Genomic DNA, 23,441 nt, shown 5'->3' on the forward strand with positions numbered 1-23,441 from the left:
TTTTTGGCTGTGTTAGGTCTTCGTTGCTGCACGTGGGCTTTCTCTAGTTGGGGCGAGCGGGGGCTACTCTTCGTTGCAGTGCACAGGCTTCTCATTGTGGTGGCTTCTCTGGTTGCGGAGCACGGGCTCTAGGTGCGCGGGCTTCAGTAGTTGTGGTGCGCGGGCTTCAGTTGTGGCTCACGAGCGTAGTTGCTCCACGGCATGTGGGGTCTTCCTGGACCAGGGCTCGAACACATGTCCCCTGCATTGGCAGGCAGATTCTTAACCACTGTGCCACCAGGGAAGCCCCACATTTGCTTTTAAAACATAATGATATATCTTCTGAATGGCTGCACAGTATTTCTGTGTATGAATATATTATATTTTTGTTTTACCAGTCCATAACTGTTAGGTGGTTTCCAATCTTTTGCTATTATAAGCAATGAATGGGGGACTTCCCTGGTGGTCCAGTGGCTAAGGCTCTGCCCTCCCAATGCAGGGGGCCCAGGTTCGATCCCTGGTCAAGGGACTAGATCCCACATGCCACAACTAAGAGTTCACATGCCACAACTAAAGATTCCGCATGCCACAGCTAAGACCCGGCTCAGTCAAATAAATAAATATTTTAAAATTAAGAAAAAAAACCAATGAATGGCAAGGAATAAAGACTTGTGTATCTGTCATTTCCCATGGGTGTGGGCCTATATGCGGGATAAATTCCTAGAATGTATTTACTGGTCAAAGATACCTGAATCTGTAATTTTTTTTTTTAATTTGGCTGTGCCGGGTCTTAGTTGCAGCACTCAGGATCTTCGCTGCCCCGTGCGGGATCTTTCAGTTGCAGCATGCGGGATCTAGTTCCCTGACCAGGGATCAAACCCAGGCCTCCTGCATTGGGAGCACGGAGTCTTAACCACTGGACCACCAGGGAAGTCCCTGAATCTGTAATTTTGATTGAAGTTGTGAAATTGCTCTCTGTAGAGGCAGTACCAGTATATATGCCCTCCTACAGTAGGAGTATCTGTTTCCCCATTCCTTTAGGATCACAGTGTGTTAAGTGAAAAATTGTTATCTCCGTGCAGGTTTAATTTGCATTTCTCTTATAAGTGAGATTGAACATCATTCCATGTATTTAAGAATCATTTAACATTTCTTTTTCTGTGTGGACCATTTGATCATAATCGTTGTCCATTTTGGGTTGTAGAGGAAGAGAGATACGTTCCAGCTCCTGGCCAAAAACCTATGTGTAATTTTTTTCAGGCCCAGGTGTAGGCAATTACAAAGGCTTTACTTGGCAAGTCTCACAGGTGAATACTGCCCCCATTAGAATTGCACAGGCAGTACGCTGCAGCCTCTGATGGGAGTTTTACTCAAGGACTCAGGACCCTCTGGCCGCCCATGGTCTTACATATCTGCATTTCTAGACCAGGAGCCTTCACTTGGAGGTCCCTTTCATTAGGACTTTCCTCGGGGCCTCTGCTTAGGCTTCCTTATTGGTGGGAGAGGAGGGAGGGAGAGGTCATGAAGACACTTTCTCCCTTCTCACTCAGTACTAGTACTTTTCCACTCTGACTCAGTACTCAGTACTTTTCCACTCCTAGCCCTCCTATAAACCCCCTTACCCCCCCACCCCAATTCCAGATCTGTGCTGATCCACCTGATCTGCAATGTTCCATGAGGGAAAATGCAAGGAGATGGAGTCAAAACTTTCTCTGTTTTAGCCTCTTGCTTATACTATCACAGTAAGTGATGAAAGGCTTGACTCTTACTTTCATTTTAGCCTGTTGCTTTAATCGAGCACTCTGAACATCTGGCAGCTCAGCTCTCTCCCGCTCTGCTGAGCCCTTGACTTTATATAAATATATCAACACACACACACAAGATCAAGATAGACAATGAGAAGAGAAAGCTGAGAGTTAGGATGACCCCAACCTCAGGACCAAGGGGGTCCCCAGAACATGGGACTTAAACTGCTAAAAGTGAGTTTGCCAAGTACTTTCTTGGTTTTAAAACTGAATCACATAATGATTTGACAGCTGTTCCAATATCCACATCTCTGGAAGAAGATTCCACATGGGAGTTTCTCAGACTGATTCTTTCTTTCTTTCTTTCTTTATGGCTGCATTGGGTCTTCGTTGCTGTGCGTGGGCTTTCTCTAGTTGCGGCGATTGGGGGCTACTCTTTGCTGTGGTGCATGGGCTTCTCATTGCAGTGGCTTCTCTTGTTGAGGAGCACGGGCTCTGGTTGCGCGGGCTTCAGTAATTGTGGCTCGCGGGCTCTAGAGCGCAGGCTCAGTAGCTGTGGCGCATGGGCTTAGTTGCTCTGTGGCATGTGGGATCCTCCAGGACCAGGGCTCGAACCCGTGTGCCCTGAATTGGCAGGCGGATCCTTAACCACTGCGCCACGAGGAAAGCCCCATCTCAGGCTGATTCTTGACCTCTCAATGCAAGTATTGAAACCGGATGGGAAATATTTTACACAGGGGAACTGTGTCAATTTGACGGAAGCCCTGTCACTCTATGAAGAACAGCTGGGGTGCCTGTATTGTTCTGTGGAATTCTCGAAGGAGACTGTCTGTGTCCCTTCATACTTGGAGTTGTGGGTATTTTACACTGTTTGGAAGAAAGCTAAACCTTGAAAATCAATTCCCCTAACCATGTGTGCTGCAAATAGCCTTCCTGACCTTCGTAGGCTGTACATGACATCGAAATGAGTCAGGCAATTGATTGTGAATCCCTTCAATTTTTCTTTTTTTAAATTACTTTTTTAATTTAAAAATCAAATGGAAAATGTATATTTTGATGAGCTAGGCTGTTACTTTTTTGAAAGTCAGCTGAAGGATAATTAGACAGCACAGTGAAGGCTGCTAAATGCAATGAACCCCTAGAATGTGATTTTTGTTTTTGTTTTTCTGTGTGGGCTTTTTTCTTTGTTTGTTTCTGTTTTGGTAGACTTTGAATTTGGTTGTTTGGAGGAAGGAACATCATTGTTTTCTTCTGGAGGGAAGTTCTTGATGGAGTTTCTTTCCCCCCAAAATTGACATAGATATTAAAATTTGGTGCTTATAAGGAAAGACTTTTAAAAATGAATAGCAATGCTTCGATTAAAATTACAAATGAGAAAAAAAAAACCCAAAAACCTGAATCACAACCCGAGAATCTGTTCAGTCCTGGGGCAGACTGGAACAGTCAGTTGGTCTGTGTGAGATTAGACACTTGTAGTGAACACATCAACCCCGACCCCTGCAATCCAGTGGGAATATGAAAAGGAGACTCAAAACTATAGAGCAGAAAATTGTGAAAAAGAATGTATAAACAGCGGGCTATGGGAATTTAGGAGGAGCTGGGGGTGGGAATTGCAAAGAAAAGTTATTGAAGCAGAAATTGTCAACTAGAAAGGTTTTAAAGTAAATGTGATTTGAAAGATGGGGTATACTTACATATGTATTCTTCAATAATAGACAAATCCATTGTATGTTGACTGGAAAAAATATCATAGACATTCAGGATGCTTATTTCATAAAAGTGATTGGCTTACAGTTTGACAGCTAATGAAAAACACACCATGGTGTGCAGCTTAGTGGAGATAATGTGTATAAAGCTGGCATAGGGACTTCCCTGGTGGTCCAGTGGTAAAGAATCTGCCATGCAATGCAGGGGACGGGGTTCGATCCCTGGTCAGGGAACTAAGATCCCGCATGCCGCAGGGCAACTCAGCCCGCGCACCTCAGCTAGAGAGAGAAACCCGCACACCACAACTTCTGAGCTTGCACGCCTCAACTAGAGAGAGAAAAACCCACACGCCACAACTAGAGAGAAGCCCGCGCACCAAAATGAAGATCCCACATGCCTCAACAAAGATCCCACGTGCCGCAACTAAGACCCAATGCAGCCAAAAATAAAATAAAATAAATAATAAATAAGTCTTTAAAAAAAAATAAAGCTGGCATAGTGCTTGGTACCCAGTAGGGGCTCAGACTCTGCTCTTCCTGATTTAATCCCTTTCTCTTTCTGAAGTTGGCTTATGAATTACAAGGTAGTTTCATTGTCCAGCACAGTGCCTGGCACATAGTCAGTGCTCAGTTAACACTTGCTGAATAAATATGGAATGTATACATCAATTAATTTGACATTGATTTCTGGCTTGATGTCAAGCCAGTTTCTAGGCATTAGTTAGGATGACCAAAACTACCTCCTTTTATATTCTAAATTTAGTCAGGTGTTGTAAGCCGTATTCATCACTTAATCTTAAAAGGAAAAATACATTATGTTCTCTTGGGCTATGTTTATCATTTCTTGATATCTTAAGTTGTACAGTTGCATTGCAGAGCTCAGCTAAAGATTATTACACTCCACAAGAGAGTATAATAGCAGAGCACATAGCATAGTCATATGTAGTCTGATTTCCAACTACTTTGGTTAATTTACAATTTTTTTTACGTTGCAGTAAAATACACATAACATGAAATTTACCATCTTAACCATTTTTTAAATAAATTTATCTATTTATTTATTTATGGCTGCATTGGGTCTTCATTGCTGTGCACAGGCTTTCTCTAGTTGCGGCGAGCGGGGGCTACTCTTTGTTGTGGTGCATGGGCTTCTCATTGCGGTGGCTTTTCTTGTTGTGGAGCATGGGCTCTAGGCTTGTGGGCTTCAGTAGTGACTTGCGGGCTCCAGAGCACAGGCTCAGTAGTTGTGGCGCACGGGCTTAGCTGCTCCGTGGCATGTGGGATCTTCCCGGACCAGGGCTCGAACCCGTGTCCCCTGCATTGGCAGGCAGATTCTTAACCACTGCGCCACCAGGGAAGTCCCCATCTTAACCATTTTTAAGTATATAGTTCAGTGGCATTAAGTATATTCACACTGTTGTGCAACCAATCTCCAGAACTCTTTTCACCTTGCAAAACTGAAACTCTATATTCATTAAACAACTTCCCATTCCTCTTCCTTCCAGTTCCTGTCAACCACCTTTCTGCTTTCCATCCCTATGAATTTGGTTACTCTAGGAACCTCATGTAAGTGTAATCATACAAAAGTGTTTATCTTTTTGTGACTGGCTTATTTCACTTGGTATAATGTCATCAAGATTCATCCATGGGCTTCCCTGGTGGCGCAGTGGTTGAGAGTCTGCCTGCCGGTGCAGGGGACACGGGTTCGAGCCCTGGTCTGGGAAGATCCCGCATGCCGCGGAGCAACTGGGCCCGTGAGCCGCAATTGCTGAGCCTGCGCGTCTGGAGCCTGTGCTCCGCAACGGGAGAGGCCGCGATAGTGAGAGGCCCGTGCACGGCGATGAGGAGTGGCCCCCACTTGCCGCAACTGGAGAAAGCCCTGGCACAGAAGCGAAGACCCAACACAGCCATAAATAAATAAATAAATAAATAAAATAAATAAACCCAAAGTTTAAAAAAAAAAAAAAGTAAGCTGAAATAAAAAAAAAAAAAAAAAGATTCATCCATGTTGTAGCATGTGTCAGAGTTCCTTTGCTTTTTAAGGCTGAATAACACACAATTGTATGTATGTAGCACATTTTGTTTATCCCTTCATCTATTCATGGACACATGGGTTGCTTCCCTCATTTGGCTATTGTGAATACTGCTGCTATGAACATGCATATACAAATATCTCTTTGAGACCGTGCTTTAAATTCTTTTGGGTATATACCCAGAAGTAGAATTGCTGGATCATATGGTAGTTCTATTTTTAATTTTTTGGAGGAACTGTCATACTGTTTTCCATAGTGCTGCACTATTTTACATTCCTACCAACAGTGCACAAGGGTTCCAATTTGTCCACATCCTCATCAACACTTGTTACTTTATTTATTTATTTATTTGGTTGTGTCAGGTCTCAGTTGTGGCTCACGGGCTCCTTAGTTGCAGCTCCCAGGCTCTTTAGTTGTGGCATGTGAACTCTTAGTTTCAGCATACATGTGGGATCTAGTTCCCAGACCAGGGATTGGATCCAGGCCCCCTGCATTGGGAGCATGGAATCTTAACCACTGTGCCACCAGGGAAGTCCCAACGCTTGTTATTTTCTGATTTTGTTTTTGTTCATTTTATAGTAGCCATCCTAATGAGTATGAGGTAATATCTCATCATGGTTTTGTGGTTAATTAAAAAATCAAAATAAAACCTTTTTAAAAATGGCTGCATGAGGTTAAAAAGTCAAATAATGCAATTCTAAAAGGGTTATAATGTCCTCATTCCTGTCCCATCTCTTTTTGCCCCCCAATCCTGCTCCTCAGAGCAGCTTTTTTTTCCAACTATTTTAGTTGTTCTTCTGATCCTCCACTCCATAGTCCTAAATAATATGCTAAGATTGTTATTTCTCGATTTACCTGTTTCGGTCATTATTATTTTGTAATTATGGCAGAGAGATTCAGCATTCTTCAACCATTCTCTTCTTCCACTCCTCCCATCCTTTCAATATAATTATGTAAACAAGTTTAGTTAATTCAATATGACTAAGCATAATTTACTATTGAAGCACGTATCATACATAAATTGTTTCCTTTCTTACATATATTTCAGTTTCTTCCAGATTTAATAATTGTCTCATTTTTTAATTTGCTCAATTTTCTATGTATCTATTGCAAATTCTTCCCATATACTCCAACAGCTTCTTATTATAGGCTTTTATAGAGTCAAACATATCAGACAACGCACAGTCTCCATGCTTTCCTAGAGATACTCCTTCTGGAGCCCTCTGTTCTCATACACCTCCAATCTAGTTGTGTTGTTTTATAAGCCTGCTACATAGTTGTCGTCTAGGGACTTCCCTTCCAACTCCCTCTGGAAGTTGGAGTTACAGTAACTTTAAAAAATTCTAAGGGCTTCCCTGGTGGCGCAGTGGTTGGGAATCTGCCTGCCGATTCAGGGGACACGGGTTTGAGCCCTGGTCTGGGAAGATCCCACATGCCGCAGAGCGGCTGGGCCCGTGAGCCACATCTACTGAGCCTGCACGTCTGGAGCCTGTGCTCTGCAACAGGAGAGGCCGTGACAGTGAGAGGCCCGTGCACCGCGATGAAGAGTGGCCCCCACTCGCTGCAACTAGAGAAAGCCCTTGCACAGAAACGAAGACCCAACACAGCCAAAAATAAATAAATAAATAAATAAATTTATTAAAAAAAAAAAAATTCTAAGCAAATTAAAATTTCACGTGAAAAACAATGTCTGACATTAGTTAGCTTTGGATGCATCCTACTTGAGTTCTTAGGATGGTGAGTTCTAGTCTCCGTTTCTTTAGTATTGTACTCACTCCTCCACAGCACAGCTCCTTGAGGGTGCTATTGCTCAGGGCTCTAAGAATTATGTAAGGATAATAAGAACAGATGAAGAAACATCAAGAGGAAAATATAGTGTGCTCATTACAAAAAAGTTGCAAAAATACCAACATGTGGAAAGAATGAGGGACAGTAATCTCAGCCCTCTCATATTCCCACAACCGAAGACAACCCCTATTAACATTTTTGTCTATTTCCTTCTCATCTTTTTTTTTTAATATGTTCTTTTTTTTTAAATAAATATTATTTTTAAAATTTATTTATTTTTGGCTGCATTGGGTCTTTGTTGCTGCATGTGGGCTTTCACTAGTTGTGGCGAGCGGGGGCTACTCCTCGTTGTGGTGTGTGGGCTTCTCGTTGTGGTGGCTTCTCTTTGTTGCAGAGCACGGGCCCTAGGCACACAGGCTTCAGTAGTTGCGGCTCACGGGCTCTAGAGCGCAGGCTCAGTAGTTGTGGAGCACGGGCTTAGTTGCTCCGTGGCATGTGGGATCTTCCTGGACCAGGGCTCAAACCCGTGTTTGAGAATCCGCCGCCTGTTGGCAGGCGGATTCTTAACCACTGCGCCATCAGGGAATTCCACTCATCTTTTTTTTTAAAGCCTAGATTTGGTTGTTGTTTTTGTTGGACTGTATTGTATATGCTATTTTATTTTCTGCATTTTATTTTATTTTTTTTAATGTTTATTTATTTATTTATTTATTTATTTATTTTTGGCTGCGTTGGGTCTTCGTTGCTGCTCGCGGGCTTTCTCTAGTTGCGGCGAGCAGGGGCTACTCTTCATTGCGGTGCACGGGCTTCTCATTGCAGTGGCTTCTCTTGTTGTGGAGCACAGGCTCTAGGTGCATGGGCTTCAGTAGTTGTGGCTCGTGGGCTCTAGAGCACAGGCTCAGTAGTTGTGGCGCACGGGCTTAGTTGCTCCGCGGCATGTAGGATCTTCCCGGACCAGGGCTCGAACCCGTGTCCCCTGCATTGGCAGGCGGATTCTTAACCACTGCGCCACCAGGAAGACCTATTTTCTGCATTTTAAACAAAAATTGTATGTAAGCATTTTTCTAGGGGCTTATAAATTATTCAGAAATATCATTTTAAAAAATGACTGCATAGTAGCCCATCCAGTTGAAGTACCGTAATTAATAGATCTTCTACTGTTGTATCTTTAGATTGTTACCAATTTTCCACCATTATAAATAATGTTTTGGTAAATATTTTGTCATAAAAGCTTTTGCATAATTGGAATTCTTTCCTTCAGATAGATTTTTACTAAGTCAAAGGATATGACATTTTTAAGGCTGAAAGAAGATTTTTTTTTTTCTTGACGAGCTTTCAAGTACGTATATTCAGAGACTGACACTCTTATACTTAAATGGTCATGATGTATTTCGTACTCTTTACTGGCTACATTTGAATGCAGCTAGGATTAGAGGATTAGATGGCCAGACGTCCAGATTTAATTATGTACAGTTCAGAAAGAAAAAGATCAAAAGTCTTAGAAGATGCCCAAGATAAAGTGGTTCAGAAATGCTACAGGTAGGATCAAATACATGTTTATCAGTCCTTACAGCTCAGAAGTGCTCTGTCCTCTGGCACATCATGAAGAAAATCCATCTCTGGGCTTGTGTTTATAGTCTCCCTCCCTCCTTTCTCCTCCCTCCCTCCCTTCCTTCCTCCCTCCTTCTCTCTCTCTCTCTTTCTTTCTTTCAGCAACACATCATTACAACTTACAACAGCACATCATGTAAGTTCTAGTAGCTATTGGACCTCAAGGGTATGCTAAACTGTTAATCAGAATACTGATGTTTATGTTGTACAACTAAAATGAATACAATGTTATATGTCAATTATGTCTCAGTAAAACTGGAAGAAAATAAAAAGAATCCTGCATCCATAATTTCCCTGAGTCTTAAACTCTTCACCTTTCAGGCTGCATTGCTGGCTCTAAAAAAGGGCTGAACTCCTCCTTGTGTTATGAAGCTTCTCTCCTGATTGCCCCCAACAGTACAGGCACTCAATAAATGGAGTATCATACAACAGGATGAAATCTAACAGACTCTCATAAGACAGGATTTCATTTTATATCCTAGACCAGGAGAAACAACTTATCTGACCCAGGAAGTCTATCTCTATGGTGACAGACGGTTTTTTTTTTTTTTTTTTGAGTATGCACTATATCCGTGTAACATGTTGGACTCTTTACAAACATTATCTCATTTAAATATTAACCCTAGATAGTAGGTATCCCCAGTTTACAGTGGAGGTAACTGAAGTATAAGAGGTCAAGCTACTTGGGTGAAAGTACATAGTAAGAGGCACAGATAGAATCTGAGGAAGTAGAAGTCTGTCCTTCCATTCATCAAGCTGGCAGGCAAGTCAGGGGTTGGGGGGACAGACACAGATAAAGCTAGCTGCAAAGTTGGCAAGAACTATTGTTTCTCCTAAGGATACACGGTAACCATAAAGTGTTACAAATGATCCCCTTCTGGAGGGACCACTGCTTTCTTACTCACTGAAAAACCTTGTCTTCTAAAATCACAGAGTATCCAAAACGTCGTTGCTTGAAATTATACCAGTAAAAAAGAAACACCCTACTTTTGCCTAGAGGTTCTTAGTCGCTTTGCTACAGAGAGACTGCCTTGATTTTCAGCCTAGGTGAGAGTTTCAGATGAGTTCTGGACACAACATTCCATATCTACCTTAACTTTGTAATATCCAAGGAAACAGGACCCTTGGTCCATTAGCAGTCCTAAACTGATGTTAACCCATTTACAAATAGCCCTGTTTCACTCTAAGCCTAATCAGAACACTGCTTCCCTCAGTTACACCTAAAATTCTGCCCTTTCCTCAAATCCTACAATAATTCTATATTTTCCTGCCCCATAGCTCCTTTGGTGTGCAGTCTCCCTCATAGTAAGGAGTCATTTTACCTGACTTTGTCACCTGCATGCTTGTCCCTGGTGGTTTGGGGCTGACTGGGCTAGTGACAGGTTTGGATCCAGGTTTGCCTATAGTAGAGTCTAATGTGTAAATGCCAGGCTAAACTGGAGATTATTTAATCTTTATTCATATATTTTGTCAATGCTCTTCAGCCAAATACCATCAAGAACACTCCTGTAGTTGAACAAGTTTGGTTTATAACTCGTTGCAGCAGGAGAGAACATATACCATGGGGAACTGCAGGGCATCTCAGTAAGAGGGTGTTAGAAAGGACTCATTTAGGACCTGAGCTTTGGTTGGATGATTTTGAGGAGGGTACAAAGAAGACAGGGTTCACTCAGGCTGTTAGAAAGTGGGGACAATTCTATCATTGAGTATCTCAATAAATCTTATTTATTAGAAGGACAGATTACAGCAAAGCTAAAGCAGCATCATTCACATTAGTCAGGATAGGCGGATGTGTGGCATTTTATGGCTTGCATACTGTTAATGTTTTGTCTGTGTTCAGACATGATTATGAAGTGGTCTTGTTTTTGTGTTGATGTATCATGGTCACAGAGCGGTCTCGTCTGATGTTGATGGTCTGTGAAATAGTTCATGTCCAACAGGAGAGCATTAAGACCTAGCTGTCAGGCCAGCTCATAGTAGTAGTGCCAGTAGTAGTAGTACCAATAGTACTACCAGCTGGTAGTACCAGGTCAGTTCCTGGATGTCAAAGGATGCTTTTTTTCCTTCTCAGTGCCTACATATATATATGCATGTGTGTGTGCACATGTGTGCATATGCATACACGCATAACTCTATTAAAATCATATAAAATTCCAACTATAAAATTCAAACAAAAACTGACATTTGAGATGTTTTCTATTTTATTAGGGGTGGCATATATATTTATGACTTGGGCATGGGCTATATATTTTTTTCTGGGAGTGTGCTTATATATTTACTTTATTGAATATGTAATACATTCACATGATTTGAAAAATTTTTTGAAGTACAGAGAAAATCTTCTTTCTGCCCCTCCCTTGTCTGTTCAATTCCCACACTCTCCCAATAGGTAACTACTATTATTAGTTAATTGTATATCCTTCCAGAGATAGTCTTTATGTTGATAATACATAGGAATGTGAAATATCTCCTGGTGTTTCTTTTTTAAACTTAAAGCAGATAACCATGCAGTTTTGCCTCTTCCTTTTCTATTAATCCATCTAGGAAATATTTCTGTTTTAGTACATAAAAGCTTCCACATTCCTAGGGAAGTTTTGTTTGAACTTTATTTAATGATGTACATTTTATCTGTTTTCAATCTTTGCTAGCACAAAAATAGTTGCAATGAATACCTTTGTCCATCATCATTTCACGCATTGGGGAGTACAGCCTTACAATAAGTTCCCCAAAATGAAATTATTGTCTCAAAGGGTGCACTCACTTGTAATTTTTTTTGGTTTGAATTTTATTTTATTTATTTAATTTTATACAGCAGGTTCTTATTAGTCATCAATTTTATACACATCAGTGTATACATGTCAATCCCAATCTCCCAATTCATCCCACTACCACCCCCACCCGCTGCCGCTTTCCCCCCTTGGTGTCCATACGTTTGTTCTCTACATCTGGGTCTCAATTTCTGCCCTGCAAACTGGTTCATCTGTACAATTTTTCTAGGTTCCACATATATGTGTTAATATACGATATTTGTTTTTCTCTTTTGACTTACTTCACTCTGTATGACAGTCTCTAGATTCATCCATGTCTCTACAAAAACCCAATTTCATTACTTTTTATGGCTGAGTAATATTCCATTGTATATATGTACCACATCTTCTTTATCCATTTGTCTGTCGATGGGCATTTAGGTTGCTTCCATGACCTGGCTATTGTAAATAGTGCTTCAGTGATCATTGGGGAGCGTGTGTCTTTTTGAATTATGGTATTCTCTGGGTATATGCCCAGTAGTGGGATTGCTGGGTCATATGGTAATTCTATTTTTAGTTTTTTAAGGAACCTCCACACAGTTCTCCATAGTGGCTGTATCAATTTACATTCCCACCAACAGTACAAGAGGGTTTCCTTTTCTCCACACCCTCTCCAGCATTTGTTGTTTGTAGATTTTCTGATGATGACCATTCTAATTGGTGTGAGGTGATACCTCATTGTTGTTTTGATTTGCATTTCTCTAATAATTAGTGATGTTGAGCAGCTTTTCATGTGCTTCCTGGCCATCTGTATGTCTTCTTTGGAGAAATGTCTATTTAGGAGTTCTGCCCACTTTTGGATTTGTTTGTTTGTTTTTTTAATATTGAGCTGCACGAGCTGTTTATATACTTTGGAGATTAATCCTTTGTCCGTTGATTCATTTGCAAATATTTTCTCCCATTCCTAGGGTTGTCTTTTCGTCTTGTTTATGGATTCCTTTGCTGTGCAAAAGCTTTGAAGTTTCATTAGGTCCCATTTGTTTATTTTTGTTTTTATTTCCATTACTCTAGGAGGTGGATCAAAAAAGATCTTGCTGTGATTTATGTCAAAGAGTGTTCTTCCTATGTTTTCCTCTAAGAGCTTTATAGTGTCCGGTCTTACATTTAGGTCTCGAATCCATTTTGAGTTTATTTTCGTGTATGGTGTTAGGGAGTATTCTAATTTCATTCTTTTACATGTAGCTGTCCAGTTTTCCCAGCACCACTTATTGAAGAGACTGTCTTTTCTCCATTGTATATCCTTGCCTCCTTTGTCATAGATTAGTTGGCCATAAGTGCATGGGTTTATCTCTGGGCTTTCTATCCTGTTCCATTGATCTATATTTCTGTTTTTGTGTCAGTACCACATTGTCTTGATTACTGTAGCTTTGTAGTATAGTCTGAATTCAGGGAGTCTGATTCCTCCAGCTCCATCTTTTTCCCTTAAGACTGCTTTGGCTATTCGGGGTCTTTTGTGTCTCCATACAAATTTTAAGATTTTTTGTTCTAGTTCTGTAAAAAATGCCTTTGGTAATTTGATAGGGATTGCATTGATTCTGTAGGTTGCTTTGGGTAGTATAGTCATTTTCACAATATTGATTCTTCCAATCCAAGAACATGGTATATCTCTCCATCTGTTTGTATCATCTTTAATTTCTTTCATCAGTGTCTTACAGTTTTCTGCATACAGGTCTTTTGTCTCCCTAGGTAGGTTTATTCCTAGATATTTTATTCTTTTTGTTGCAATGGTAAATGAGAGTGTTTCCTTATTTTCTCTTTCAGATTTTTCATCATTAGTGTATACGAATGCAAGAGATTTCTATGCATTAATTTGGTATCCTGCAACTTTACCAAATTCATTGATTAGCTCTAGTAGTTTTCTGGTGGCATCTTTAGGATTCTCTATGTATAGTATCATGTCATCTGCAAACAGTGACAGTTTTACGTCTTCTTTTCCAATTTGTATTCCTTTTATTTATTTTTCTTCTCTGATTGCCGTGGCTAGGACTTCCAAAACTACGTTGAATAATAGTGGTGAGAGTGGACATCCTTGTCTTGTTCCTGATCTTAGAGGAAATGCTTTCAGCTTTTCACCATTGAGAATGTTTGCTGTGGGTTTGTCATTTATGGCCTTTATTATGTTGAGGTAGGTTCCCTCTATGCCCACTTTCTGGAGAGTTTTTATCATAAATGGGTGTTGAATTTTGTCAAAAGCTTTTTCTGCATCTATTGAGATGATCATATGGTTTTTCTTCTTCAATTTGTTAATAAATATGGTGTATCACATTGATTGACTTGTGTATATTGAAGAATCCTTGCATCCCTGGGATAAATCCCACTTGATCATGGTGTCTGATCCTTTTAATGTGTTGTTGGATTCTGTTTGCTAGTATTTTGTTGAGGATTTTTGCATCTATATTCATCAGCGATATTGCTCTGTAATTTTCTTTTTTTGTAGTATCTTTGTCTGGTTTTGGTATCAGGGCGATGGTGGCCTCATAGAATGAGCTTGGGAGTGTTCCTTCCTCTGCAATTTTTTGGAAGACTTTGAGAAGGATGGGTGTCAGCTCTTCTCTAAATGTTTGATAGAATTCACCTGTGAAGCCATCTGGTCCTGGACTTTTGTTTGTTGGAAGATTTTTAATCACAGTTTCAATTTCATTACCTGTTATTGGTCTGTTCATATTTTCTGTTTCTTCCTGGTTCAGTCTTGGAAGGTTGTGCTGTTCTAAGAATTTGTCCATTTCTTCCAGGTGGTCCATTTTATTGGCATAGAGTTGCTTGTAGTAGTCTCTTAGGATCCTTTGTATTTCTGTGGTGTCTGTTGTAACTTCTCCTTTTTCATTTCTAATTTTATTTATTTGTGTCCTCTCCCTCTTTTTCTTGATGAGTCTGGCTAATGGTTTATCAATTTTGTTTATCTTCTCAAAGGACCAGCTTTTAGTTTTATTGATCTTTGCTATTGTTTTCTTTGTTTCTATTTCATTTATTTCTGCTCTAATCTTTATGATTTCTTTCCCTCTGCTAACTTTGGGTTTTATTTGTTCTTCTTTCTCTAGTTCCTTTAGGTGTAAGGTTAGATTGTTTATTTGAGATTTTTCTTGTTTCTTGAGGTAGGCTTGTATTGCTATAAACTTCCCTCTTAGAACTGCTTTTGCTGCATCCCATAGGTTTGGATCATCGTGTTTTCATTGTCATTTGTCTCTAGGTATTTTTTGATTTTGATTTCTTCAGTGATCTCTTGGTTATTAAGTAGTGTATTGTTTAACCTCCATGTGTTTGCATTTTTTTACAGATTTTTCCGTGTAATTGATAATATCTAGTCGCATAGCTTTGTGGTTGGAAAAGATATTTGATATGATTTCAATTTTCTTAAATTTACTGTGGCTTGTGACCCAAGATATGATCTATCCTGGAGAATATTCCATGAGCACTTGATAAGAAAGTGTATTCTGCTGTTTTTGGACGGAATGTCCTATAAATATCGATTAAGTCCATCTTGTTTAATGTATCATTTCAAGTTTGTGTTTCCTTATTTATTTTCATTTTGGATGATCTGTCCATTGGTGAAAGTGGGGTGTTAAAGTCCCCTACTATGATTGTGTTACTGTCGACTTCCCCTTTTATGGCTGTTAGCACTTGCCTTATGTATTGAGGTGCTCCTATGTTGGGTACATAAATATTTACAATTGTTATATCTTCTTCTTGGATTGATCCCTTGATCATTAGGTAGTGTCCTTCTTTGTCTCTTGTAATAGTCTTTATTTTAAAGTCTATCTTGTTTGATATGAGAATTGCTACTCCAGCTTTCTTTTGATTTCTATTTGCATGGAATATCTTTCTCCATCCCCTCACTTTCAGTCTGTATGTGTCCCTAGGTCTGAAGTGGGTCTCTTGTAGACAGCATATATATGGATCTTGTTTATGTATCCATTCAGCCAGTCTATGTCTTTTGGTTGGAGCATTAATCCATTTACATTTAAGGTAATTATTGATATGTATGTTCCTGTTACCATTTTCTTAATTGTTTTGGGTTTGTTATTGTAGGTCTTTTCCTTCTCTTGTGTTTCCTGCCTAGAGAAGTTCCTTTAGCATTTGTTGTAAAAGTGGTTTGGTGGTGCTGAATTCTCTTAGCTTTTGCTTGTCTGTAAAGGTTTGAATTTCTCCATCAAATCTGAATGAGATCCTTGCTGGGTAGAGTAATCTTGGTTGTAGGTTTTCCCTTTCATCACTTTAAATATGTCTCGCCACTCCCTTCTGGCTTGTAGAGTTTCTGCTGAAAGATCAGCTGTTGACCTTATGGCGATTCCCTTTTATGTTATTTGTTGTTTTTCCCTTGCTGCTTTTAATATTTTTCTTTGTATTTAATTTTTGGTAGTTTGATTAATATGTGTCTTGGTGTGTTTCTCCTTAGATTTATCCTGTATGGGACTCTCTGTGCTTCCTGGGCTTGACTATTTCCTTTCCCATATTAGGGAAGCTTTCAACTATACTCTTTTCAAATATTTTCTCAGTCCCTTTCTTTTTCTCTTCTTCTTCTGGGACCCCTATAATTCGAATGTTGGTGCACTTAATGTTGTCCCAGTGGTCTCTGAGACTGTCCTCAATTCTTTTCATTCTTTTTTCTTTATTCTGCTCTGCAGTAGTTATTTCCACTATTTTATCTTCCAGGTCACTTATCCGTTCTTCTGCCTCAGTTATTCTGCTATTGATTCCTTCTAGAGAATTTTTAATTTCATTTATTGTGTTGGTCATCATTGTTTACTTGCTCTTTTTAGTTCTTCTAGGTCCTTGTTAAACGTTTCCTGTATTTTCTCCATTCTATTTCCAAGATTTTGGATCATCTTTACTATCATTACTCTGAATTCTTTTTCAGGTAGACTGCCTATTTCCTCTTCATTTGTTTGGTCTGGTGGGTTTTTACCTTGCTCCTTCATCTGCTGTGTGTTTCTCTGTCTTCTCATTTTGCTTAACTTACTGTGTTTGGGGTCTCCTTTTTGCAGGTTGCAGGTTTGTAGTTCCTGTTGTTTTTGGTGTCTGCCCCCAGTGGCTAAGGTTGGTTCAGTGGGTTGTGTAGCCTTCCTGGTCAAGGGGACTGGTGCCTGTGTTCTGGTGGATGAGGCTGGATCTTGTCTTTCTGGTGGGCAGGACCACGTCCGGTGGTGTGTTTTGGGGTGTCTGTGACCTTATTATGATTTTAGGCAGCCTCTCTGCTAATGGGTGGGGTTGTGTCCTGTCTTGCTAGTTGTTTGGCATAGGGTATCCAGCACTTAGTTTGCTGGTCGTTGAGTGGAGCTGGGTCTTAGCGTTGAGATGGAGATCTCTGGGAGAACTTTCACCATTTGATATTACGTGGAACCAGGAGGTCTCTGGTGGACAAATGTCCTGAACTCGGCTCTCCCACCTCAGAGGCACAGGCCTGTCACCCGGCTGGAGCACCAGGACCCTGTCAGCGACACAGCTTAGAAGAAAAGGTAGGAAAAAAGAAAGAAAGAAAGAAAAAGAAAGAAAGAAAGAGAGAGAGAGAGAGGGAGGGAGGGAGGAAGGAAGAAAGAAAGAAAAAGAAAGAAAGAAAGGAAGGAAGGAAGGAAGGAAGGAAGGAAAGAAAGAAAATAAAAAGAGATAAAGTGATTAAAATAAAAAACAAAAATTATTAAAAATTAAAAAATTAAAGTAATTAAAAAAAAGAAGAAAGAAAGAAAGAAGAGAACAACCAAACCAAAAAACAAATCCACCAATGATAACAAGCGCTAAAAACTATTCCAAAAAAAAAAAAAAAAAACGGACAGACAGAACCCTAGGACAAATGGTAAAAGCAAAGCTATACAGACAAAATCACACAAAGAAGCATACACATACACATTCACAAAAAGAGAAAAAGGAAAATATATACATATATATATACAAAAAAAGGAAGAGAACAACCAAATCAATAAACAAATCTACCAATGATAATAAACTCTAAATACTAAACTAAGATAAACATAAAACCAGAAACCAGTCAGTCTCATACAGAAAAACCCCAAGTCTACAGTTGCTCCCAAAGTCCACCGCCTCAATTTTGGAATGATTCATTGTCTATTCAGCTATTCCACAGATGCAGGGTACATCAAGTTGATTGTGAAGATTTAATCCGCTGCTCCTGAGGCTGCTGGGAGAAATTTCCCTTTCTCTTCTTTGTTCGCACAGCTCCTGGGGTTCAGCTTTGGATTTGACCCCATCTCTGCTTGTAGGTCGCCTGAGAGCGTCTGTTCCCGCCCAGACAGGATGTGGTTAAAGGAGTGGCTGATTAGGGGGCTCTGGCTCACTCAGGCGTGGGGGGGGAGGGAGGGGTACGGAATGCGGGGTGAGCCAGTGGCGGCAGAGGCCAGTGTGACGTTGCAACAGCCTGAGGCACAACATGTGTTCTCCTGGGGAAGTTGTCCCTGGATCACGGGACCCTGGCCGTGGCAGGCTGCACAGGCTCCCGGGAGGGGAGGTGTAGAGAGTGACCTGTGCTTGCACACAGGCTTCTTGGTGGCGGCAGCAGCAGCCCTAGCATCTCATGCCCGTCTCTGTGGTCCACGCTGATAGCTGCGGCTCACGCCCGTCTCTGGAGCTCGTTTAGGCGGTGCTCTGAGCCCCCTCTCCTCGTGCACCCCGAAACAATGGTCTCTTGCCTCTTCGGCAGGTCCAGACTTTTTCCCGGACTCCGTCCTGGCTAGCTGTGGCGTACTAGCTCCCTTCAGGCTGTGTTCACGTAGCCAACCCCAGTCCTCTCCCTGGGATTCGACCGAAGCCCAAGCCTCAGCTCCCAGCCCTCGCCCGCCCGGGCGGATGAGCAGACAAGCCTCTCAGGCTGGTGAGTGCTGGTCGGCTCCGATCCTCTGTGCGGGAATCTCTCCGCTTTGCCATCTGCGCCCCTGTTCCTGCTCTCTCCTCCGTGGCTCTGAAGGTTTCCCCTCACCCACCCACCATCTCTGCCAGTGAAGGGGCTTCCTAGTGTGTGGAAACTTTTCCTCCTTCACAGGTCCCTCCCAGAGGTGCAGGTCCCGTCCCTATTCTTTTGTCTCTGTTTTTTCTTTTTTCTTTTGCCCTACCCAGGTACATGGGGAGTTTCTTGCCTTTTGGGAAGTCTGAGGTCTTCTGCCAGCGTTCAGTAGGTGTTCTGTAGGAGTTGTTCCACATGTAGATGTATTTCTGATGTATTTGTGGGGAGGAAGGTGATCTCCATGTCTTACTCCTTCGCCATCTTGAAGGTCTCCCCCTTTTTTTTTTTAAATAGACATTTTTAAGAACACTTTTAGGCTCACAGCAAGCTGAGCAGAAGATACAGAGTTCCCTTATACTGCCTGTTCCCACACATGCACAGCCTCTTCCCCTATCAACATCTCCCACCAGAGTGGTACATTTGTTACAATTGATGAACCTATACTGACACATCATTATCACTTGAATTCCATAGTTTACCTTATAGTTCACTCTTGTCCATTCCTTGAGTTCGGACAAATTTATAATGGCATGTATTTACCATTATAGTATCCTACAGAGTAGTTTCACTGCCCTAAAGATGTTCTGTGCTCTGCTAATTCATTCCTTCCACTCTCCTAACTTCTGACAACCACTGATCTTTTTACTCTCTCCATAGTTTTGCATTTTTCAGAATGTCATGTAGTTGGAATCATACTGTTCAGATTGGCTTTTTTCACATAGTGATATGCATTAAAGATTTCTCCATGTCTTTTCATGGCTTGATAGATCATTTCTTTTTAGGGCTGAATAATATTCCACTGTCAGGATCTGCCACAGTTTCTTCATTCATTTATCTGTTGAAGGACATCTTGGTTGCTGCCAAGTTTGGGCAATTATGAATAAAGCTGCTAGAAATATCTGTGTGTAGGGTTTTGTATGAACATAAGTTTTCAACTCATTTTGATAAGGAGTGCAATTGCTGGATCATATAATAAGAGTACATTTAATTTTGTAAGAAACTGTCAAACTGTCTTCCAAAAAGTGGCTGTAGCATTTTGCATTTCCACCACAATAAATGAGAGTTCCTGTTGCTCCACATCCTTCTCAGCACTTGGTGCTAACAGTGTTTTGGATTTTGGCCGTTCTAATAGGTGTGTAGTAGTATCTTACTGATATTATAATTTGCAATTCCCTAATGACATATGATGTTGAGCATCTTTTCATATGTTTATTTGCCATCTGTATATCTTCTTTGGTGAGCTGTCAGGTCTTTTGCTCATTCTTCAATTGGGTTGTTTGTTTTCTTATTGTTGAGTTTAAAGAGTTCTTTGTATATTGTGAATAACAGTCCTACATCACATATGTCTTTTGCAAATATTTTCTCCCGGTCTGTGACTTGTCTTACTCTCTTGAAAGACTAGTCTTTTTATCATATGATGAAGGGCCATTCTAGTTCTTTACTATGAACTGTCTGTTCAAATCTCTTGATGGGCTCTATTTTAGAGCCATTTGGTTGTTAGATTCTAGCAGAAATTACCTCTTTCTAAAGTCATTCATGTCTCCACTCACAAATCCTTCCAAACTGGAGTCTCAGATCAACACATACTTTTATATTTATACCTGTGAAGCTAATTCTGAATGAAAAGAAATCTGGTGATAAAACTGTCTTCTGCAAATTCCTAATTTTTAGGCCAATAATTTTTGCTGGCAATAACCACTTACCTTTCACTATCACGTAACTGATAGAGAGCAAACTTTTGATCTTTATTGTTATGTCGGAACTGGTTTGTAACAGCTCAAGAGAGCCAGCTGTTCAATTTTTAGGAATTTTGTGAGCCAACTGTTAAACAATGCCATTATTAAAAATTAACTTTTATAAACTTACAATTAAATAAATTACATCACGAACAAAGACAAAAAAATGATCAAAACTCATCACTTCCTTATTCTGCTACATTTTACCATTACCTATGTTCTTGAAGGTATTTACATCAACTATCTGCAGGGTGGAAATCTTATATAACAGTGTGTATTACTGCACATCTCTTCCCAGTTCTGCACTCAATGACATTGCAAAAATGGCCATGGTAGGAGTATTTATCCCTGCAAATGCTACAAATCAGGGCTTTTCTCTCTCCCCCTCGCAGAGGGACAGTTGTTAACCATGAACTAGCCCTCTATTCATTGCTGATGTGTTGGCTAGGGAGCAGACCAAACATGCCACTCACTTATTCAAAAGGAGTTCAGAGTATTCAGTCAACCTGGCTCCAAATTTGCCTCAGTTAATTTATTTTATTATTATTAAAATTAATTAATTAATTAATTTTTGGCTGCTTTGGGTTTTTGTTGCTGCACTCGGGCTTTCTTTAGTTGCGGCGAGCGGGGGCTACTCTTCGTCGGGGTGCATGGGCTTCTCATTGCTGTGGCTTCTTTTGTTGTGGAGCATGGTCTCTAGGCGTGGGCTTCATTAGTTGTGGTGTGTGGGCTCAGTAGTTGGGGCGCACGGGCTTAGTTGCTTCGCGGTATGTGGGATCTTCCCAGACCAGGGCTCGAACCTGTGTCCCCTGCATTGGCAGGTGGATTCTTAACCACTGCGCCACCCGGGAAGTCCTGCCTCAGTTTATTAATTTAGAGAAAATGCAACTGAAACTGAAGCAAATTCCTTTATTCCTTAAAACTGACTTTGGGGGACTTCCCTGGTGGCGCAGTGGATAAGAATCTGCCTGCCAATGCAGGGGACACAGGTTCAAGCCCTAGTCTGGGAAGATCCCACGTGCCATGGGGCAACTAAGCCCGTGCACCACAACTACTGAGCCTGCGCTCTAGAGCCTGCGAGCCACAACTACTGAGCCCACACGCCACAACTACTGAAGCCCACACGCCTAGAGCCCGTGCTCTGCAACAAGAGAAGCCACCGCAATGAGAAGCCCATGCACCGCAACGAAGAGTAGCCCCCACTCACCACACCTTGAGAAAGCCCATGTGCAGCAACAAAGACCCAACGCAGCCAAAAATAAATAAATAAATTTATATATATAAAAAAAAAATCGGGGGCCTCCCTGGTGGCGCAGTGGTTAAGAATCTGCCTGCCAATGCAGGGGACACGGGTTTGAGCCCTGGCCCGGGAAGATCCAACATGCCACGGAGCAACTAAGCCCGTGTGCCACAACTACTGAGCCTGTGCTCTAGAGCTCCTGTGCCACAACTACTGAGCCTGCATGCCACAACTACTGAAGCCTGCATACCTAGAGCCCGTGCTCCGCAACAAGAGAAGCCACTGCAATGAGAAGCCTGCACACTGCAATGAAGAGTAGCCCCTGCTCTCCACAACCAGAGAAAGCTGGCGCACAGCAACAAAGACCCAATGCAGCCAAAAATAAAAATTTAAAAAAAAAAATTAAAAAAAAATTTTACTTTCATCCTGATGCATTCCTGTTTGATTAATTTAGGACTTCATATTTTATATACCAGTGAGGTCAAGCCTTCTTTTGATTTTTTCTTTTGTGTTGAAAAAACAAAATAATATTTGAGATGATTTTATTTTTATTGCTATTTTTTTAAATATTTATTTTATTTATTTTCTTTATCTTTTTTGGCTGTGTTGGGTCTTAGTTGCGGCATGCGGGATCTTCGTTGAGGCACGTGGGATCTTTCATTGCAGTGCGGGCTCTTCGTTGTGGCGCATGGACTTCTCTCTAGTTGTGGCATGCAGGTTTTCTCTTCCTTAGTTGTGGCGCGGGCTCCAGGGCGCGTGGGCTCTGTAGTTTGTGGCACACAGTTGAGGTGCGTGAGCTTAGTGGTTGCCACGCGCAGGCTTAGTTGCCCTGCAGCACGTGGGATCTTAGTTCCCCGACCAGGGGTCAAACCTGCGTCCCCTGCATTGCGAGGTGGATTCTTTACCACTGGACCACCAGGGAAGTCCCTTGAGGTGATTTTAAAGAAAAAAAAAAAAGAATTAATAAAAATAAAGAAGAGCCCCAGATTTTAAACTCCACTCTCACACAGCTGTTATATCCTTAGACATTTCTTTTACTCTCTCTTTCTGTCTCTGCCAGTATTTGTCCGTAGGCATAGTATTATTTCTGTGTTTGAAATAATGGTATATATTCATTTTCATAGTCTGCTCTTTTTATGTGATTTTACATCATAAGACTTTTCCTTGTGTTAAAGTATAATTTTCAGACTTAAAAGCATGACTTTTGTGCACATGTGTTGTGGTGCAGCCTCTAAAATGGCCCCAATGATTTCTGCCTCCTACTTGTCATGACCTTGTGTAGTCCCCTCACGTTGAGCAGGGCTGCTCTTATTGACTGGCTTCTAAGTGTCAGGAAGGAAAAACTTTTCCTCCACTCTCTCAGGTTTACTAATTGGGAGCCTATGACTTAAACTGATAAAAAACTTATATCGACAGGAGAAAAGACAAATTTTAAATCCACATATGTTTGCAGGAGCGCACAGAAAAATGTGACTTAAGGGGGCAGTTAGAATTTGGAGCTTATATACCATCTTAATAGGGAAAGGGGAGATGGAGAAAGAGCACTTATGGGAAAACAAATGACTTTTAGAAAAGATAAATGGACCTTAGGGGAATAGGTGGGAGATAGACTAGTTTTGTTTAGGTAATCTCTTATCCTGGTGCTGACAGCCCTCTCTGGTGATAGGGTCAATCTTCCCTGGTTAAGAAACTCCTTGGAAGAAGATGTATGACAGTTGAGCTTCTTTTGGGAGGCTCTGCTTTTAGGCAGATAAAGGGAGTTCGGGGTGGGGAAAAACCTGTTCTTGTACCTGTCTGTTATCAAATGCCTTCAGCTCAAAATAATTTTTAGCTGGGCCCTTTATAAG

The 23,441-nt window shown here is 41.0% G+C and overlaps 1 long non-coding RNA gene across 1 annotated transcript in view; it reads right to left on the minus strand.

Moving 5' to 3' along the window:
• Nucleotides 1–11,706: 11,706 nt before the first annotated feature.
• The window catches only part of LOC137772514 (uncharacterized), a 47,900-nt gene continuing 36,165 nt past the window's right edge, over nucleotides 11,707–23,441 (minus strand). The window contains exon 3 of the long non-coding RNA XR_011075488.1: nucleotides 11,707–17,109. This is a non-coding gene — a long non-coding RNA (uncharacterized lncRNA). The remainder of the gene's footprint in view (nucleotides 17,110–23,441) is intronic.

The sequence above is a fragment of the Eschrichtius robustus genome, chromosome 11, assembly GCF_028021215.1.
Source record: "Eschrichtius robustus isolate mEscRob2 chromosome 11, mEscRob2.pri, whole genome shotgun sequence".
Classification (NCBI taxonomy): Eukaryota; Metazoa; Chordata; class Mammalia; order Artiodactyla; family Eschrichtiidae; genus Eschrichtius; species Eschrichtius robustus.